At 43.3% G+C, this 22,388-nt stretch overlaps 1 protein-coding gene across 4 annotated transcripts in view; it reads right to left on the minus strand.

The window, feature by feature from the left end:
• Positions 1 to 22,388, minus strand: part of PREP (prolyl endopeptidase) — a 562,439-nt gene that overhangs the window by 530,088 nt on the left and 9,963 nt on the right. For 3 of the 4 annotated variants that reach the window (XM_021083601.2, XM_085011429.1, XM_085011405.1), the window contains exon 1: positions 671 to 764. The exons of the other annotated variant lie outside the window; for it this stretch is intronic. The gene's annotated coding sequence lies outside the window, so the exon portion shown is untranslated. Of the gene's footprint in view, positions 1 to 670; positions 765 to 22,388 lie in introns of those variants that run through there. 4 annotated transcript variants of the gene reach the window in all.

Here is a 22,388-nt window from a genome sequence, read left to right on the forward strand (position 1 = left end):
AAGTTCAGGCTTTGGAGTTTCTGTTGTGGTTCAGCCACATAAGAACATAGTGTCCCTGAGGATTCCTGGCCTCGTTCAGTAGGTTAAGGATCTGTGGCAAAGGTCAGAGATGCAGCTCGGATCCAGCTCTGCTGTGGGTGTGGCTCCGATTCCGGCCCCTGGTCCAGGAACTTCCATATGCCACAGGTGTGGCTGTAGAAAGAAAAAAAAAAAAAAAATCATGCCTTCAGCAAAGGAAGTATTATGTCTCTTACTATCATGACTGAGAGGACAGAGAGAATTTAGTGTCAACAATCAGAAGAAAACTCATCACAGGGAGCTCCACCCTCTCAAGATTATTAAATATGTGACAACACAGGCAACCTGACACCTGGAGCCCCTCCTACCCTGAAGCAACGCGGGTGACAGTGGCATAACTCACCCTTTCCTGGGTATCGAGTGCAACTGCCACTGAGAACCCCACCCTCATCCAGGTAATGACAGTCCCCAGGTGGGTCAGCGTCCCCTCCTTGGGAAACACAGCCCATGACAGAGTCCTGATGCCACACGTATCTCCACCTAAGGGGTCTGGCTGGCCACAGAGACCTCAGAAGAAGCTGAACCTCTATAGCTCTTTGCGATCCCAGGCTGTAGGAGAACGGTTCCAGGCAGAAAGGAACACTTGCCTTACCTGGGTTGGCCTCTCCATGACAAGTAGCCTGAAGAGTCACCAGGCAAAAACAACATTGGGTTGGGTTTCACTCTTGCAGGGCAGAACTTTTCCTGAAAATCCTGATGTTCAGATGTTTACAATTATAGGCAATGGGGCTCAGAGAGCCAGCCTCCTGGATCACGTGGGTGTTATTTTTGGTTTTGTTTTCATTAGATGCGACACTGAGCTGAGCCGTGAGCCTTCTAGGGAGTTGCACAAGCTCAGCTTTTAGAGATTGTGTTTCATGGTCACGGAAAGAAAAAAAAAATAAAATAACTGGATTTAATAGGTTTTCACAATCATATTATCTACTTAACCTTCCAAGATCATTACTCACTTAATTACAAGCCCAAAGGAAAAGATTACAGGGTAGGGGCCCCCACTATGCAGTCGCAACAATAAAAAAGCAGATTCTTCACAACTGATGTAAATCTAAATCTAATATCAAAAGTCATTTCAAGAGCTCTGATTAGAACCCCTCCGATCTGAAATACCTGCACTCCTTTGGTAATTATTCCTATTACAAAATGGATATTTATATAAGATTATGTGTTTATATATGAATGTATTTTTACGCATGCTAAAATAGATTCGATGAGTCTAAATTGGCCAAAAAAATATATATATCTTGAAGGAGTTCCCACTGTGGTGCAGCAGAAATGAATCCAACTAGTATTCATGAGGATTCAGGTTCCATCCCCGGCCTCGCTCAGTAAATTAAGGATCTGGTGTTGCTGTGAGCTGTGTTGTAGGTTGCAGTTGTGGCTCAGATCTAGCATAACTGTGGCTGTGGTGCAGGCCAGCAGCTGCAGCTCTGATTAGACCCCTAGCCTAGGAACTTCCATATGCTGTGGGTGCGCTCCTAAAAAGCAAAAAAATTGTGTGTATATATATATATAATTTTTAAGCCATGGGTGACAGGCTTTTGCTCTCTTACTCTGTAGCTTTGAACAAATGCTCTAATCCTCGGAATCTCCAGGTCCATTAAAACCCTGTGCCCCCACATCAAAGTGGTGAGCATACAGAACGCCATCACACAAACTGGATAAATGTGCTTCTGTCACAAGTGAATTTCTTTGTTTAGTTCTAGAGGACCACGACAGGCCATTCAGGTCGAGGCAGCTTTAATTATCCTTTCTACAAATGAGAGAGCATTCATCAGTCTCCAAAAGATGTTTCCCATCTTGATGCTGTCAAAAGGAAAATCTTGAATGAGACTTACCCTGAATCTGGTTCTTATTCTCTCATTTACTTTTATGGGATTAAAGCAAAACAAAAGCACTTTTAAAAAAATTATCGTAGTTGATTTACAATGTTCTGTCAATTTCTGCTGTACAGCAAAGTGACCCAGTCATATATATATATAGATAGATAGAGATATATATATAGATATAGATAGATAGATATTATTTTTCTCCTATTTTCCATCATGTTCCATCACAAGTGATTGGATCTAGTTCCCTGTGCTACAAAAACCTCATGGCTCATCTACTTCAAATGCAATAGTTTGCCTGCAAAAGCACTTTCTGACTCTCTCTCCAGAGCGTTCGACATTTGGATTCCTCTTTCCTGTGCCGAGTGGAGGCATTGGGTCCACATTGCTTTTACCAAGTTTTCTCTTCAAGCTGCAATGTCCCCGTTTGTGTCCCCTCCTGGGATTCCAGGTGACACCATCAAGCCAGGCTCAGACTGTCCCACATCCTCCCACGGAGGTCTTGTTTTGATGTTGAGACAGACTCCGCCTGAGCATGCAGTCCAGTGCATTCACGATGCAGCTGGAGAGCTGTCCCAGGAGGATGGTCCCAGGTCTCAGGGAACAGCCGAGCTGACAGCTGCAGATGAGCCCGGCTGCTGATGGGGAACAGCCACACCGAAGTGTAGCCAACACTAGCAGGCTCCCTGGGCTCCAAACTCTCTTGTGAACCAGGGCTGGGAAGGACTGTTCTAATCTAGGCCTGCCGACTTTTCCTAAGTCTGCAGAGCCCAACAAGCAGAGAGCCAGTGACTGTCTGCAGTGGCTGAATGAAAAAAGAAGAAAAAGAAAAAAACCTTCCTTCTATTTTCAAAAAAGGTTTGTAATTCTTCCTATAAGGTGCAGGAGAACAAAGAAAAATTATATGCTCCTGGTAAACCATTTCTTTCAGAGAGGTACATAGAAAGGAAGGCAACATTATAGTCCTAAGATTAAAACCTCATTTATTCTGTATGATGTTAAAAACCCATTTTATAATTAAGTAATTCCTTAATTAGGTGGCCAAAACAAAAAAGATGTGGTTAAATTACCATTCTACTTTTCAAAAGGATATTTTCAGGGAAGGGTGGTGTTTGGTTCCTTGGTTGCTAAAACTCCAAGGGCTTGCAGGGGGTTCTGGACACCCCACACCAGTGGTCACCAGTAGCGCAGGGCAGCCACAGTCTGCTCCAGGTTTTATCCACCGCTCCTCTGCTCCCCTCCCCCACCTCAACCCCACTGCTGGCCTGTGGCCAGCTCTAGCGTCACTCACGTCCTTTGTCTCTTTTCCAAAAGCAGCATACTCTTCTCAGTGTGCTTCACAGAGCCTCACTTCCAGGCATCGCTCCTGACCCTGAGCTTCCTGTGTAGTATGTGGGCATCAGTGTTCTAACAACCGAGCCACAACTAAGAGATGCCATCACACGGTCCGCTCCCGAGATAACACAGGCCACGCTTGGCAGGCACACCCCATGGAGGCTCTGAACCTCAAGGGGTCCCAGAACTACTGCGTCACCCCCGCCCCAGCACCTCCTGGAAGGATGTTCCCCATCCTCCATGGCTGCGCACACCGCCCTCATTCACATCCGCACAAAATGTTCTGGAACCTTTTGCTTTCTACCTCCCCCAGCAAGCACCGAAGCAGGACAGAAAGCTTATTTTAATAACCTTGGCCTTTGTTCAAAAACCGTCTACTGAGAACCTACTCTGTAAAGCACCGTGCTAGGTGCGAAGGATCCAGAGATGAAAAGACAGGTAGACCAAAGTGGTGGTGGGTGTTAACCATCATCATTAAGGTCATCCTCATTCCTTTGTTCTTACTCCGTGATCACTAGTAAACCCTGAGTTTTATAGAGGCCTTGAAATACTTTGGCATACTTGATCTCATTTGATCTTGGCAACAATCTTGCTGGACAGGGATTGTTCATCTTGCAGAGGAAGAAACTGAAGCTTGAAGGGGCTGAGTGAGTTAACCTGGAGTCACACAGCTAGGGAGTGGCAGAATGAGGAATCAGACTTAAAACTTCTGCTTCTAAGTCTTCCTCTTGCTCTCTATATCACCCAGCTTATGGAGGGCCAAGGGGAAAAGGATTTTTCCAAGAAACCTTCTGGTAGCAACACAACCATTAACAAGTCTTGAACAACTACCATATGCAAAATCTGCCCTGGCCTCTGGGAAGGAGATGGAGCAATACAAAGATGAGTGCAGCACTGCCCTCCTCAAAGGAGTTTAGTGAAGGAAGGAAAAGTCACTGGAGGTGAACTAATCCGAGGAAGTGAATGAATCCAGGGAAAGGGAAGGAGAAAGTGCTGGTAGGGGTTGGAAACTCAAGGATCCAGATTGAACTGGGCATTGTGTTGGGAGCGGCCATACTTACACTCCGTCTCAATCACTCTTGGGCCAAAAAGCAAGGAGTAGCAATATGGTTTTCCATGCAGACTTTTTTTTTTTTTTTTAATCATAGAGAAAGTGTGCCATCCAATTGACATGACTATTCTTTTTGTGTGTGGGGGGGTATATTTTTGGTTTTTAAATTTTTTAACTTTTAAAGGTTACACTCCATTTGCAGCCATTACAAAATATTGGCTACATTCTCCATGTTGTACAATGCAAATTTGAGCAGCTTTTACACCCAATAGTTGGTACCTCTAACGCTCCCACCTCTAAAGTGCCTCACCCCTTCCCACCCTTGTCTCCCCACTTGAGAGATAATTTGTTCTCTATATCTGAGTGTCTGCTTTTTTTGTTACTTTCCCTACTTTGTTGAATTTTTTAGAGTTCACATATAAATGATATCATATGGTATTTTGACACAGGTATTCTGATTCCTGAGAATTATCTCCTCAATTACAAATTGGAAGAGTATTTTCACAACAATCCCCCAAAGTCCCTTGGAATTGGAGAACGACACATGAGTCTTTAAGAACCTGAAAATGTTGAGAGAACTGATAAAATTAAGTTTTTGAAGCTACAGAGCTAAAAAGAAGACCTTGGATCTATTATGATTCTCTCAAATTTTACCCAAAATGACCACCTAGTCTGTTTGGGGCATCTCTTTAGCCTTGAAACTTCACAATGGTAGGGCAGGACAGACTGAGGATGAGGAGAAATTCACCAAGAGTTGGCACTAGTCATAGTGAACAGCTGAGAAAGTGCTACTCACTTTCAACCGTAGCAACTGTAGTACTAAAAGGGGCTCTAGGCTAGGTTAAGTTCTCCTTAATAAGATGCTACCAGAGAAGCTGTTGTGCAAGGGGAGGGCCAAGAGGTGTTTCCCTTGTATGGATGGGATGGAACTGTGCTGTCTCTGCAGACTATCAGGGCTTTCTTCTGCAGGAGCATTAGTCCTATAAAAACTCAGTCATGCTCTTAGCTGCTGGAAAGACCAAACAGGGAGTTTTGGAGTAACCCATCAACCCCACTCACTTGTCCAATTCACCCCAACCTCTCCAGACTACAAACCCAGATAAGAAGCCATCATTAGCATCTGGCACTCATCTGGAGATAGATGCTGTACTTCCTGAGGAGGAGGTGAGAACCTAGACCCTGGGAGACTTGAGAGAAGGAAGAGAAGACTAAGGAGAAAGATGGGAGAGAGAAGGAGATCTGTGAATGCCTCTTTTCAAAGCCTGCTGACCCTTATGCAGTGGAAAGAAATGAATTCCCAATCCTGTTATGCTACTCTGCTCTGTGAGGTCTACCAGATGTTGGAATAAAAAAAACTGTGCTTCTCTGCCTCCTTATCCAGAGATCTAAAACCAAGTCAGCTGCCTTTGTGGATCATTAGGGATATCATTACTGGCTATTAATATTCTTTTTTTTAAGCTGTCCAAATTTCATCTAAAATTATTTTTTGCTTAAGTTACCCATAGTTACTTTGTTTTTTGAAGGCCAAGGATCCCAGATACTCCCTCCCTAATCTTTCCAGGCCTGCACTACCAAACCCACCTAGATCATCATCTACATTCTCCCCACCCTCTTGTTACAATGAAAGAAGTATCCTCCCCACCCCACCCCCACACACACCCCCCCCCCGGTGTAAAAACAATCCCTTCAATGGGTTCTAGACTTCCCCTCCTCCCCTACTCTTTACAACTCCATTCCTTAGGTTCTTTCCTCTCTTCTGCATCACTGGTCTCTCCCTGACTCCCGAATCATTCACAGCCTATACACAGACTCTGCTAGCAACCACCTCAAACTATCACACGTGCCCCTACATCCCCTGCTATCACCACTCCTTCCTTCTGCTTCATTTTATAATTGCTCTTCCATTGAGCATTGTGCAGATGTGCTGTCTCCATTTCTTCTCTTTCCAATTCTCTCTCCAACTCACTCTTGCCTCCATTCTACCTCCAACTGGCCACTGGCACTGAACCTGCTTTGCCAGGTCACTGGTGACCTCCACATTCCAAATCCACTGGATATTTTCTTGCACTCGTCTTACGAGGCATTTTGGTAGCAGTGTCCTCACTGCCCACCCCCTCCTTCTTGAAGGCCCTTATGACTCATAAACAGACTGCTCTTGCTGAACACAGGGCGAAAGGGCAGCAGCTGCAGGAGCCGAGGGGTCAGAGGAGCCAGGAGGCCCAGGGGAGGGAGGATGGAAGCTCATTTTCATTCTGACACAGCAGTACGTATGTATGGTCTCCTTAAATAACTCAGATCACTTCACTCCCCTGATTCGAATCTTTCATTGACATCCCATCATGCTTAGAGTAAAAGCCACCCTCTTTTAAGTGCCCTCAGGAAAACCCCACATCTTCTGGTCCAATCTAGTTCTCCAGTGTAAAAATATTCTCTTGACTTGTCTGATGTTCTGCATTTTCATTTCAAAAACATAAAGAGCTGCTTAAGAGTTATTTTCTTCAGTTTTGTTGTTTTGATCTATACAAAATCATTGTGGTACTTCAAACAGTGAGTAAAGGATGGAACTCTTATTGGCTATTGAATCCAACAAACATTTATATACAAAAGTCTATCACTGCCAGTGAGATTTGGAGAAGTACCAGGCCCATGCCCATCTTGGGAGCTCTCTGTTCTTTCCAGCAAACAAAACAACAACTACTTTCTTATTATTCCATAGCCATTTGTACCAGACCTGCCACCTGAACCAGAGGTAACACAGAGACTCTGTCTTATAATATACTGGGTGGTAAGGGACGTCACAGAACCCAGTTTTAACCATGTAAGTGAAGATGACATTCAAGCCAGTACATGAACTTGTTGGCCACCTAAGAAATTTGACAAAGCATGCTAACTATTGCCTTCGGAGTGGATAAGCAATGAGATCCTGCTGTATAGCACAGGGAACAATATCTAGTCACTTGTGATGGAGCATGATAACATGAGAAAAAAAGAATGTATAACGTATGTGTGACTGGGTCACCTTGCTGTACAGTAGAAAATTGACAGAACACTGTAAACCAGCTATAATGGAAATAAATAAAAATCCTTAAAAAAAAAAAGAAACAAACAAGAAAAAATATATATATATATCGGGGAGCACAGAGCACACCAATCAGGCTTCTATGTCACCTGGGTCCTGTGCAAAGTAGAGAAAAGAAAAAAAAGAAAGAAATTTGACAAAGCAGTTGACTTATTGACAAGAGTTAGCATTCATGCCAGACTTGTCTTTCCCTTGCCATGAGGGTTTGAGATTTAGCTGCAATCTTCAAACAATATACCTCCATTTCATGTCACATTTTTGCCTTATACCAGTACCCCCAGGGAAATGTGTCAACAGCCATGTTCAGATTTTTCAGAGGAACTACCCCACCACTTCAGTCTGTACTGTTTTCATGTACAGCATACATTTACGTTGTTTTGCAAAGTTTATCAACGCAAGGCAAAGAGTGCCCAGGTTGCCTCTGTCTGTTGGTGGAGACAGCTATACACTCATTAGGACAGGAAAAGAGTGGTTTCCTAGGAGGTGAAGAGGTGGACCAAAGGCGGGGGTTTTCGAAGAATAATGGAGTAAAAATCTCTGGAATTCTAATCTCCTGCTTTTGCCTGTGGTTTGCAGTGGTCTGTACTGGGAGTCAAGATGCACCACTTTTTCCTGACAAATATCACTTGACAAAGCTATCCAGAGAGTTAACCTAGCTAAATACCTATCTGGATTTTATCAACCTGCTATGGGTAGGAAAATAAAAGTGATTTTAAAAAACAAAGTGGAAACCCACACTCCCTTTTTAAGTAAAAAAGAGGTTTTTTTCCCTAACTCCATGGCTTCTTTTTTAGCCTCTTTCCCTCTTAAGTTAATTTTCTTGGTTATTTTATCTTCTTCCAATATATTCTTCACCAACATCTGGGTGTAAGAGAATTTAAAGAGTCTATCCTTGTTCCTTTTTCTGAAGAAGTTGTATGTAAATGTGACTGGCCTAGCAGAGCTGAAACAAATCATAGAACCCTGTCACTTGGCACTGTTAAACTATAAAAATTTACCTTTGGAGAACTTGAACTTGGGCTTCAAGATTGGCTGAATCAGTAGACATCACAAAGAGATTCAGTGGCACTAACTAGGATCAGTCAATCAAATAATGAATCATTAGGAATTTGCTAAAAACTCCTGGAAGTACAGAGATTAATCCAGCACTGTGAAATTTAAAGACTAACACTCATCTGGTCCCTTTTTCAAAAAGCTTATAAGCTAGAAGGGGAAACAAAATCAACAGCAAACTTTCATGGTCTCCTTCACTATTCTTTTGTTCTTAGGAAAATTCATCACCCTCCAGTCTTAAGATAGGCAGAACTTTGAAATCAGCACCCATCACTACAGAAATATAAGAATGTGGCTCCCTAGGGCTTCCTGTTCCGTTCCCAGCCCACAAGCAGCTTTTGCAATTTTCTAATTTGTCCCTATTCCTTCATCCTTCCTATTATTTGGATATTAGTCTCTCTTCTCAATCTAGATGGGTAGGGTGGTGTGACTGTGAGGCCTCTCTTTGAGTGCTCAGATGGTGCAATTATTCCTAACTGTATCCCCACCCACCAGCACTTGTCATTGCACATGGTACATAAGTGTACTCAAGGAGCATTGCTTTTTTTTAATTTGAAACCAAGAAAGCTCAATGAATAATATAAATGCCTCAAAAGCTGGATGCAAGGAATGATGAGAAAATGCAGAGTTCTGGGGAAATTTAGCAACTGAGCAGAAGAGATCAGATTGGAGTATGGGAGGCTGGAGTCAGGCAGGTTGGCAGGGAAGGGCAATTAGTGACATAGCCATGAGATGCTGAAGACCCAAATTAAGAAATGGAAAGGATGAAAGAGAATAAGGGGTTGGTGGGGGGAGTGGACAACAGTAGAACTTGAAGAATATCAAGCATCACGGGGAAGGGCTGGGGGGCAAGCCAGGATCCAGGCACCGGAAACAGTAAAGATGACTTCGAAGTTGTGAGTCGGAAAAACCGTGAGACAAGCATGTCATGGCCGAGACAAGGAACTTGGAAGGGGAACTGGTTTTGTGGGGGAGGTGATGAGCTCAGTTAGAGACTGTGGGATATGAACTGATGGGAAGACTTTCAAGTGAAAATGACCAGTGAGCAGCCAGAGATATGGGAATAAACCCTGAGTGAGGGACAGGCAGGAGGTGAGCTGCAAACCTATGAGTCATCAGCCCCCGTGCTTGCAGCCCTGAGGTCGGAGACAAGTTCTATGCCTCAGGGTGCCCAGCAAGGAGAGATGAAGACCCAAGGGTAGTGGGGGGCAGGGATGTCGGGGGAAGGGGGGGGGAACCAGAGGCACATGGGCAACTTCAGGATTAGTGGAAAGTTAGCAGGGACACAGGAGAGTTTAATGCTGGAAATGTGAAAGGATAAAAGTTTTCCAAGAAGAAGAGGGTGGAAAAATAATGAGGGCTGCAGAAAAGATAGTGAGACTGAGATCAAAAGACAGACTCTGGATATTAGAATTGGCAACCGTTGACCAGTAGGAGCCCATGTGGGCAAAGCAGTGAGGGTGGAAATTAGATTTCAGGGAGTTAAAGAGGGATTAGGGAGAAAGAAAACAGAGCATATGAACCACAGAGTCGAAAAAGTGTCAGTGGAAAAAAATTAGTATCGTGGCTAGAGAAGGCAAAAATACACCCTTATTGTTTGTGGGAAACTTTTAGAAAATATTTTATCACATTTTTTTAAATGAGGCATTTAATTCCTCAGTCTCTTGTTGACATGGAAACTAGAAATTCAGATGGAATTTAAATGTTCTTGAAGCAGAGCTTGATCCTCACTCTACCCCCTCCCCCTCCACACACACACACACACACACTCACACACACACTAATACACACTCACACTCACTTTAAAAGTTCACAGACACCCCTGCTTGGGCCACAAGGGTTACGTTTCTCAGAATGTGGGCTTCTAGATAAAGTCAGACTGAAACTTGCCAAAATGGGCAATCCCTACTTTCATGATATCAAGGCTGGGTATCGACCACTGCCAAATGCCACCTGTCCCTCACAGGAATGCTCTTATTTGGGCGTTTGATCTCAGCCTTCACCCTAGTGTTGACAATCCACCTTTTGTGTAAAACCGCCTTTGTGTTCAATGCTCATGTTTATTCGTTAACCAGCCTAGCCATATTAGGGGTTTTGAAAATGACTCATTCCATCATTATTTTATTTTATTTTTTGCTTTTTATGGCCTCACCCATGGCATATGGAGGTTCCCAGACTATGGGTAGAATCGGAGCTATAACTGCCAGCCTACACCACAGTGACAGTAATGCAGGATCCAAGCCATGTCTGTGACCTACACCACAGCTCTCGCCAACTCTGGATCCCTGATCCACTGAGCAAGGCCCAGAATTGAACCAGCATCCTCATGAATACCAGTCAGATTCATTTCTGCTGCACCACAGTGGGAACTCCCTAATTCCATCATTCATGAGTGGTCAGCCCTGCAGTGGTTTTAACAGTGTTTCTGGGAAGACTGAGAAACCTACAGAACCAATGGCTAAGCCTGTGCCAAGAAACAGCAAGAACACAGTGACCAATATCTTTGTGTTTCCCATGACCACACATTGGTCTAGGCCATCCCATCTCCTGTCATCTGGTCCCTACCTTCTCCCAAAACATAAATACACTTGGTCTTTCCAAGGTTAAGGAAGGTATGACCTGTGAACCTAGGAGCTGTGTTTACCATGTAACTATTTAATATTTCAAATCCAGCACCTATGAGGTTGCTCGACACCAAGCCAAATTTAGATTTAAATTTGGAATATAAACTTCCATAAGTTTAGTTTGGAAAAAAAAAAGTTTTCTCTAAACCTGAAAACAGTAAAAACAGATGCCCTCAGAAAAAGAAATAGAATGTACCCATGATTTTAATTTGGGGATTTAAAAAAGAAAAACTACCAAATTCTAATATACAAAAAAGTGCACAAGTTTCAAGCTTAATGAATTTTCACAAAATAAACACATTCTTTTAAGCAGTACCCAGAAGAGGAAACACAACATGATCAGCCCCTTAGCATCCCCTCACCACCGGGTCCTTCTTGAGCACTACTTCCCTGCATAAGAAACCATTATCCTGACATCTAAAATCATGTATTGGTTTTACCTGTTTTTAAGTTTTGTAGAAATAGTGTTGCAATGGATACATTCTTTTGTGTCAGGCTTATTTTACTCAACATTCTGTTTGTAAGCTGTGTCTATGTTGCAGTAGTTTGTCATTGCTGGTCCACTGTATACATATACTACAATTTATTTATCCATTCTTCTGTTGATAGATGTTTGAGTTGTTTCCATTTGGGGGCTACTGCAAAGAGTGCTGCTGGGAACTTTCTTGCATGTGTCTTTTGATGCCTATGTGCTTTCATTTCTCTTGGCTATAAGTGTAGGTGTAGAATTGCTGAGCCATATGGCATGTACACTGTCATCTCCAGAAAACAGTGCTGAGCCATTTTCAAAGGTGTTAGACCTGGTTTGTCTCCCACCACAGTGTACTAGAGCTCTGATTGCTCCATTGCGTCACCAGCACTTCATATTGTCGGGTATTGAGTTTTTTCCTTTAGTCTTTGCGTTCTGATGTGAGGTTTGTGTTTGTTTGTTTTTTAGGAAGTAAACTGTCTTTATTTGCAGACCTGATTGTGAGCACAGTACACCAAAAGTGATCTACAAACTATTCATTTTAATCAGGACTTTAGCAAAACTCACTAGATACCTTATTTCAAGACTTCATAGGAACTAAGAGAGTGTAGAATCCGTGATCAAGGAACAGAGTGTAGAGCTTGGAATCAGCCCATGGTGTGCAGAGCCCCTGATTCATGACACAGACACAACTGCAATCCAGACACAACTAATCCAGAAAAGGATGCATTTTTCACCCACAGTTCTAGAGTAATTGGATATGCATAATAAGAGATGAAACTTGACCTCACACATCACACATAATACTAATTTGCAGGGCATCCTATCTCTAAACATAAAAGCTAAACCATAAAATTTCTAGAAGGAAACTTGGAAGAATACCCTCGTGCTCTTGGGCTAGGCAAAGCTGTCTGCAATAAAATGCCAAAGTCACTACCCATTAAAGAGTGATAAACGACATCCTTAAAACTGTAAACTTTTGTTCATTAGAAGACAGATAGGTGTGACCACAATATGGGAGACAGTCTTTGTAGTATGTATGTCTGACAAAGGATTCACATCCAGGATAGGTAACGAATTCCCAAAAATCAGTAAGAAAAAGGAAAACAACCCAACTTAGAAACGCGCAGAAAGGTAACTTTTCATTTTGGCCTGGAATGACCTTTCAGTCGCCCCTGTCCTAGGACAATTCAAAGGCTGAACCACCTAAGACCAACACCACTTCTTAGACCTGTATGGAGAGGACAGGCGGCTGATGCAGAGATTAGGACTTACCGCAGAGGTGGCTCCAGGACGCCAGCGTGGGCAGGGAGGCCTGAGCTATAGGTGACCACGGCTGGGAGAGAGCAGGGGTCCAGCTGTGCAGTAGCTACCCCAGGAGACGCCCATCCATGGTCCTCACATTTGGGTGAGTTTCACCTCCATGAGCACCACCAGCCTCTCACAGGGAATATCAGGGAAGATATGCTACCTGCATCAGGAGAAAAGGGAACCGTCTGGAATCCCTAACAAGGCACAAGTGAAACTAGTTAACCTGAGCCTCACCCAAGGGGGTTTAATCAGAGCCCAGCTGACCCCAGGGAGAACTGGGCAAAAGATTTAAAGAGATACACAAGAGTAAAAGCGGATACCCCAAAGGCCAGCACACAAGGGAGGAGGGCTGGACCTCATCGTTTAGGAAAATGCAAGTGATGAGGTTTTTCAGTGGCCTATTCAATTTTTTTTTAACCTTTTTAATTTTTAAAAATATATTTTATCGAAGTAGAGTTGATTTACAATGTTAATTTCTATTGTATAGCAAAGTTATTCAGTTATACATACATATATATATAAACATTCCCTTTCATATTATTTTTCATTATCATTTATCTCAGGATATTGACTAGAGTTCCCTGTGCTATACCATAGGACCTCATTGTTTATCTATCCTATACATAATAGTTGCATCTGCTAATCCCAAACTCCCAATCCTTCCCTCCTCTACCTCCCTCTTGGCAACCACAGATAGTTCTCCATGTCTGTGAGAAAGTTTCTATTTCATAGATAGATTCATTTGTGTCTTATTTTTCATACCATATATAAATGGTATCATATGATATTTGTCTTTCTCTGTCTGACTTACTTCACTTAGTATGATAATCTCTCGGTCCATCCATGTTGCTGCATATGGCATTATTTCTTTCTTTTTATGGCTGAGCAACAGTCCATTGTGTATATGTACCACATCTTCTTTATCCAATTCTCCGTCAATGGACTTTAGGTTGCTTCCATGTCTTGGCTATTGTAAATAGTGCTGCTATAAACATAGGGATGCATATATCTTTTTGAATTAGAGTTTTGTCGAGATACAGGCCCAGGAGTGGGGTTGCTGGATCATATATGGTAGTTCTATTTTCAGTTTTTTGAGGAACCTCCATACTGTTTCTGTAGTGGCTACACCAGTTTACCTTCCCACCAACAGTGAAGGAGTGTTTCCTTTTTTCCCTACCCTCTCCAGCATTTGTTATTTTTAGACATTTTAATGATGACCATTTTGACCAGTGTGCTCTGTGTACCTCATTGTAGTTTTGATTTGCATTTCTCTAAAAATTAGCAATGTGGAGCATCTTTTCATGGATTTGGCACTTTTTAAATTCTCTGCAGAGACCACAGTGTCAGAAACAACACTGACACTGCCCCTCAGTGAATGTTACTCATATTGAGAATTCTCCATTTTCAGAATTCTCCATTTTACAATTCTGAAAATGATCTTTTTTAATATCTGAAACTTTGTGTTTACATTGAATGGGGATTTCACTGGTCTTTAGTCTAAAATTCATACAATTTGTAAAGATAAACTGAAGTGCCTCAAATCCTTGAGGCTTTAATGAAATATACTCCCTGCCCTTACGTGGTTTTCAAGATAAGTAAGCTCCAAAACTTTATCCCTAGGAGGTTTTTTTTTTCTTTCTTTTTTTCTGCCTCTACTACCGCCAGAATTTTTCATTCTGCCTCTACTACCGCCAGAATTTTTTTTTTTCCTGGCTAACTCGCAACGTGCCGAAGTTCCCAAGCCAGGGATCAAACCCGCACCACAGCAGTGACACCACCAGATCCTTAACTTCTAGGCCACCAGGCAGGGAACTCCCCACCAGATATCTTAAAAAATATACAAAAGATAGGAAAGGAAAGATGGCAGAAAGAGGCAAATAGGCAGGTAGACAAACTTTGTTAATTCTCATTAGCCAAAGAAATCTCATAAACATGACTGTTTTCAACAAGAAAAAAGGAACAGGTTCTATAGCAAAATGACTTTAATTCCCTCATAAGTACCTTATTCTTTGGGAATGACCATGTCAAAAAGTGCATGCACATACACACACACATACGTATTTATATACATGGAAAATAAAGTAAAAATGTAAATAAAAATAAATGAAGTAAAGCACTGACATCTGTGAGAGGTTATCCCCAGTCTCGTGGTCCTCCAGCATGTTGAATTTTCCTGAATTTGCCTGAGAGTTGCTGGGAATGTCCCAGAAATGCCTGCCATCTTCATAATCATCACTTGAACTAACCATCCACAAATCCTTGAAACACTCTCACCACCAAAATGTAGGAGAATAGGCAAAGGGAAAAGGAACAAGCCATCTGTTAGTGAGTTCTTCGCTTGGCTCCACACCCAATGTAGACCCTGCTCAGAAGCAGACTCCCTGAGAAGACTTTCAAGTCACGCTCGATCTGTCTCCCTGAGCTCCAAAAGGGCAGAGCGAGCCACCTCCTCCCCAGATCCCCAAACAAAAGGGGCTCCTCCTCATCCTCCCAAAACATGCTGTGTTCACCCCATCTGAGCATCACAGGCCTCCTAGTTCGCCCATCTTAGCGTTATAGCCTTGGGGTGCCTGTAGACTTCCCTAAAGATGCTGTGAGATTCAGAAGGGCAGAGCCCAGATAATGCTTGTCTTTGGAGTCTCCCAGACCTACGAGCCTCACAGGCACAGAGTAACGCCCAAGAAAACTTATACATTGAACTGCCTGCTCCCCCCCGCCCCACCCCCACACCCCACCCCACCATCCCCAGGCCAACTCTGTTCATACTGAGAGTGGTAAGTTGCCCAGAAGTTTAAAAAGTAGAAAAGGTAGGTATTCTTTTCTACAATGTGGAACAATTTTGATCATGTTTCTATCATTTTGGATACTTCCAGCCTACTCTCTCTCTTCCCCCCACAACCTCTCTCTCACACACACACCCCCACAAACACACACACAGACACACACACACACACCCCTTCCTCCCTATCTTACAAATATGCATGAGAACTGCAAAACCACCCTACTGGCATGGATCAATCACATCCTGCCTAGATTCACCCTGGTAAAAATGAAAGTGCGGGAAGCCGTGTGATGGGAAAGGCCAAGATTGACAGAAGGAGCACAGATTCCTGCTCCCATCAGCCACAAACCCACTGGGGCCCTTGTCTCTGGAGCCTTGCCTTTCCCACGCAGGAGGACATCTCTGGGGCTCCTACAGTATTACAAAGCTGGGTGTCCCCAGAATCCTTCAGAAGGAAGAGCCCCCCTGCTGCTCTTCAGCTTCCCCCAGGATGCTGTCAAAGTCTGAGCAAAGTTTGAGTTTCTCTTTGCTCAGAGAGCTAGTTGTCGGTTACATCCAAGATCAGTTTATTAAATCAAAGCCGATTGAGAAGACTTCCTGCCAGTTCTGGCAACAAGAGACTTGGAAATAGGAACTCAATGACTAGCTGGCAGCACTCAGCACTCACTCTCCCTTTCCAAACCCAGCCTGCATGGCTAATTGGATGAGGGAAAGGAGGAGACCCTTCCAAGGAGAACCAGAGATTGGGCAGTAGGAGCCCAACAGCTAAGAACTTTATAAAGAGCTCAGCCATTCTCACCCTTTCCAGAGCTGAAGAGCCATCATTTTCTAAATTACTTTTTGCCAGATTGCTGCTCATGAGCGCCAATGAGGTCTTGGCTTTCTCCTAATCCTGAACAGGTTGAATCTTAAGATGTCTAAGGAGATTTTCTCCTTCGAGCCCGTCTGATCCAGGATGAAGTCTGGGGCAACAGCCCCCACCTCCCCTCCCCCGTGAGTCCGTTTGCCTTTTCTCCAAAAGCCAAGACAAAGGAAATCACTCTCTGAGGGCAAAAGACATTTATTGAAGTTTCTCTTTCCAGCACAAATTAACAACCTGGATGGAGGGGTGGATAGAATGTTGACTGAACAAAAAACTAAAAAATAAAAAAAAATGAAATTGGTTCCCTTCCAAAAGACATAGGTCTATGGGTCTATGGTGTGCCTGGCTGTTTTCACAAGATACCTGGGGGGAAACCCAACCTATTTCCTCTTCTGGAAGAATAAAAGAGAAAACTCATTCTGGCTCCGAAGATCAGGAGTGAGACTGGCTTTTTTTTTTTTTTTTTTTTTAATTCCAGCCTGAACACGAACCCAGCCAAGCACCAGATGTTTAAAGTAGTCAACAGCTGGAGTTCTCAGCAAAGGTTGTTTAGCCAATTGCACTTGGGGGGTGGTTGTCCCTGCTGGTCTCCTGCCCCCTCCCCCATTTTTTTCTTTTAAGGATAAAGTTCATCCCCAGCTCAAGCTGCATGCAGAGAGTGGGAGTAAATGTCTGGCCACAGAGTATAAGGAGGTGGGGAGGGTGACTTTCTCTGCAGTTGTGTGTCCTAGATTTTCTGAAATGACTACATTCTGAGGACTCAGAGGCAGCTCACACTTTCAAGTCTGAATGCTGACTCATGTCCTCCCCTTCAGGGCAACGGAAAGGAAGGGTGGAGTTGAAGGATCTCGGGTTGGGGAGCAGGGTGGGAACTGGCAGGGGGTTGAGGGGGGAGCAGAGAGAGGGATGTGGTGTGGACACCAGCAAGACCCCTTTTTCTGAACATGAGCCTTCCAATTTTCTTTAGGACTCATGGAACTGGAGGGAAGAATCTGCACAAGTTGCCCATATAGCATTTTTCCATCCTTTTCAACCCACTCTTTTCCTTTATTCTTTCGAGAGGTTTGGGACTTGAACAGTTAAAGAAAACTAAGGGAAAATATCAAAAGACTATTTTTGTCTTATGTGCAAGGATCAGTGAAATGAGTCAAGTAGATTGAGGAAAACCAAAAAAACAACAAAACAAAACAAAACCAAAAAAAACCCATAACTCAGGCTGACCCCAAAGGGAATCTTTGCTGAGACTTAAAAAGTGTCATTTCCTCCAATGATATAAATGGAGTCATGAAATTTGGGGTCATTCACACAGCTGGCCATCCACATGGACTTTGAGTAGCCTAATCTTTTAAATAGCCAGCAGTTTGACGGTGTTGTTTATCCGGCTATTAACTGGAAACCCACACTCCTTTCCAAGTCTCAGGCCCTGTTGGATTCGATAGAATATCAGGGGATCCATGCATAGTAGACCCAGAAGCCAGCACACCTCTGGTGACCCAGGACAGGTGGAAAGGACACCTTTGAAACCAGCATTTTATGTTACTTTTCTGATATATACAGATATGCCTACCACAGAATTGACGATTAATTATTTTTTTATGTGTCCTTTTAGGGCCACACATGAGGCATATGGAGGTTCCCAGGCTGGGAGTGAAATCAGAGTTGCAGCTGCCAGCCTACACCACAGCCACAGCAACAAGGGATCCTAGCCGCATCTGCAATCTACACCACAACTCATGGCAACACCAAATCTTTAACCCACTGAGTGAGGCCAGGGATCAAACCCGAGTCCTCATGGCTACTAGTTGGGTTTGTTACCACTGAGCCACGACAGAAGCTCTGATGATTAACGATTTTTGATGATTTTATGGTACTCAGATAAACCCTGGGTGACCATTGGTTCATTTCTTCAACAAATATTGATTCTGCGCCTACTAAGTGTAAGGCACCTTAGTGAAAGCTGATGATACATGGAGGACCTGTCTACTGGGAAGTCTGACTTTAAGCACATACACACAGCCACACACGCCTCCAGTGGTAGGACTGGACAATGAGGTGGAATCAGCTGAGTAAAGAAAGATACTGTCAACTCCACCAGCTGGAGCGAAATGCCAAAATGGGGTCTCTTTCATCTTTATGGCCCCTTTGCCCAACCCAGTGAGGAGCACACAGTGGACATTTAGTTGTGTGACTCTAAGCTCCACCTGTCTTGGGGTGACATTCAGTTTAAGAGCACTGGTTTACTAATTTGTCAGTTGCTATAGCTCAGAGACTCTGCAGTGCCCTCCTCCACTCAATGCCCTCCTCTTCCCCTGGTCCATACCCAGACCTTCCCCACAATTTAGCAACTAAGGGGGTAATGGATCCACAGCACAGCCAGAAGCTTCAAGACCTTGCTCTAGCATTCCCACTGGCGCCCACTCTCAATTTGAGTGCTAGAGTTGTCTTGGCTGTTAAATAATTCAGAAATTATCCCTGCTTATAAAACTGGGGGAGAGGGGAGTTAAATGAGAAAGTATAAACTCAACTGGCTTAGAAACAGCCATGTGCCTTGGCGGAAATGGCTACGGTTTTGACAGTCGTGTCCCCTTTACCAGTGTCATAACTGCCATTAGATAGTTTCTCCCCATCCCAAGCCCTGGAGTAGAACAGTAAAGAAATGAAACATGGCTTGTGCCTTTTAATAGTGTACACTTGGGAGTTTCTGTTGTGGCTCAGCAGTAACCCTGACTAGTATTTGTGAGGATGTGGGTTCAATCCCTGGCCTCGCTCAGTGGGTTAAGGATCTGGCATTGCCTGAGCTGTGGTGTAGGTCATAGAAGTGCCTTGGATCTGGTGTTGCTGTGGCCGTGGCATAGGCTGGCAGCTGCAGCTCTAATTCAACCCCTAGCCTGGAAACTTGTATATGCTATACCTGCAGCTCTAAAAACAGAAGAAAATAGTATATTTTTTAAAACACATAAGGTAGACTTGGGTGTGAAGAGGGAAGACATTCACATTATCTCAGCAAGTTTGATTTGGAACAAAGACAGTTCTATCAAAACTGACTCTTTCCTCCAGAGCCCCATCTGGCATTCTAGTCACTGTGGTAAGTCAACCAAAACAGTGACAACTCTCTTCAACTATAGGAACAGGGAGAAGCAGAAACAGAAAAGATCTGTTTGATTACCCTTTCCTGACATAAACAGAAAACATATCTACATATTTAATAGTAAAATAAAATTATTAAAATAATAGAAAACTATATATTTACATTTAGGGGCTCAAGATAGAGTTCGGAGTGAAATTTTGGAAATCTATCACCACTTAATCACAAGTAAGGCATCTTGCTCTCTGTAGCCCATCCCTGCTGAACTGAAGTCTGATTCTACTTTTTCTGATGTAAGAGAGCTCTCTCCAGTCACTGGTGTCTCTTTCTACTCTGGCTCCTGGTCAAAGGCTTTGGGAGAAGTAAGGACCTACCAGTCCTCTCCCTAATAGAGAGGAAAACATCACTTTCCTCTCAGGAGGCTTAGCTGAACCCATTCCTGCTTACTGTCTCAGCAGAGGAGAAAAAAAAAAAAAAAGGGAGTTCTTCCTGGTGGCATCTGTCTAGCCCACCTGTCTAGTTTTATGCCTTTAAAACCAGAGACTCTTCTATGGGGCTGAGAATAGAGGATAAACACCCCAACACACATATTAGGAATAGCAGGAACATTCCTTCATGGACCAGTGGAGTTTGCAGGGCCCTGAAATCCCTGTCAGTGGTGCTCTGCCACTCCTCATCTTATGAGTTTTATCACATGTCTTTTGTCTTCCCCAGTCCCACTTCTTCTCTTCTGCCTAAGCTTCTACCTCCTAATGGGATCACTCAGTTTAATACTTCAGTTCAACTCATGTTATTAGGAGGATGTCGGTGAAAGTACTTTGTAACAGGTAAAGGTTTTTGTTCATTTTAATTTTGTTGTCTTTTCAGGGCCACTCTTCAGCAAATGGAAGTTCTCAGGCTAGGGGATGAATTGGAGCTGCCCCTGCCAGTCTACACCTCAGCTGCGGCAATGCCAGGTCCAAGCCACATCTGTGACCTACACCACAGCTGCTGAGCAAGGCCAGGGACCAAATCTGCATCCTTACAGAGACTACACTTGGTTCTTAACCTGCTGAGCCACAACAGGAACTCCAAGTACGTGTTTTTTTTATATATAAACTAAAGTTAATATTACTAAATACTCATCCTGTGCTAGTCTCTTTGCTGGGATGTAGACAGGGGGTGATGGTGAGGGAAAAAAAGATAAGAAGCCTTGACTCTTAGTCCAAGAGCCTGGTGTCTAAGAGAAGAGATGGAGGATGCCTAAGAATAATATGATGACTGCAGTAAGAATTGGAGCCCACGGGTCATGAAAGTAGTCTTCCACACCTCCAGGAGAGGAGAGAGAACTTGAATGCACCTAGAAAGGCATATGAGACTTCTACTGGCACAAGTGGTAAGAGCGTTGAAAAAGCATAAGACTTGTGGTATGCCTCTTGCTTAGGGATTCTAGGTGACATGAAAAATGTGGATCCCTTCCAACAAGGAACGAATCCCACCCATCAATAGTAACCCTGGGAGGGAGAGAGAGACAGAGACAGAGAGAGGGAGATAGAGAGGGAGAGGATTCAAGTCATCTCACCAGTTTCCGTGATGTTAAATGTAAGAATTAAGTGTCTAAGTTTCATCTTATTTTGAAAGATGTCAAGTTACTCCCATGGGCCTTGAATAAATACGACAGAAATTCACCTATGCAGAGAAAGGAGACAATTCCCCTCGGTCCTGTTGAGGACCTGAAGAGACGAAGGGTTTCTTTGAGCCACAGAGAATAGTCTGGGAGTGGAGGGTACGAGGTGACATTCTTCTAGACAGAGCGCAAACACTCTTATAAAGAAGGTGCATTTAGAAGGAATGCGGTCCCCATATATCACCTGTGATTAGCTTTGGGGCAACTTCCATGGACAGGAAGGCTTCTATTCAAGAGAATACAATTCACCTGCTCACCTTGTGGATCTGAGGTCATCCCCTGAGAATGGAAACAATGCCCCCAGACCTGTGGAGGAAACCCTATCAAGCAACTCAGGTGTGCAACGAAGCATTTGAAGAGCCATTGAAGATGATATTTACTCTCATTGGCTTGTGTGTGTTTTTGTTTTTTTCTTTTTTGGCTGGAGGTAGACAACCTGATGTCTTTTACTAGAAATGATATCTGGGAGATTTTTGTTTTTCTGTTTGGGGCTTTTACCAGTTTCTGTAATCAAAGACCAATACAAAACCCCTATTTACTTTCTGTCCTGAAAGATGCTGTCAGTTGTGCTATGAGCACTTCCTAAAAAACCCTCCCCTCCACCACCCCAGCAAGCCTCTTTAATTTGACTACAAAAGGCTATTTACCTCTGACACTTAACCATCAAGGTTCAAACCTCATCAGCTTTTTACCAGCCCTGAACACACAAAGCCACACTCCCCTAAAAGGATGCTGGGCTCTCCTGGATGCATTTCAATCATGTTTTTCCCCTAACTTTTGTATTTTGGAAATGCAAAAAAAAAAATGCAGAGAACCAAATCTCTTGCCCATTGAAGACAATTTTGTCAGCTGTGATTTTCCGAGGGCAGGGATTCATATTCAAAGATAAGAACAAGAGGAAATTTTAAACTAGATATTAAAGGAAAAACAAAAAAACAAAACAAAAAGGAGTAAGCAATCTTGGAATTGCCGCCAAGCTTTAACCTTTCCAAAGGAAAGGAAGAACAGAACTATGATTAGAGTCTCAGATTATAACCTTTTGATGATATCCAGGCTCATTTAAAATCACTGCTTCTCTGATGAAGTTGAAAAACTGAGTATCTAATATAAACTCTCACTGGGTGATTGAAAATGGAAGTAGGGGGCTTGGAAGGTACTCTTTAAATT

The sequence above is a fragment of the Sus scrofa genome, chromosome 1, assembly GCF_054392235.1.
Source record: "Sus scrofa isolate SSC_HxYL_T2T_F1_AM1 chromosome 1, Sscrofa_HxYL_maternal_Yorkshire_Landrace_v2.0, whole genome shotgun sequence".
Taxonomy (NCBI): Eukaryota; Metazoa; Chordata; class Mammalia; order Artiodactyla; family Suidae; genus Sus; species Sus scrofa.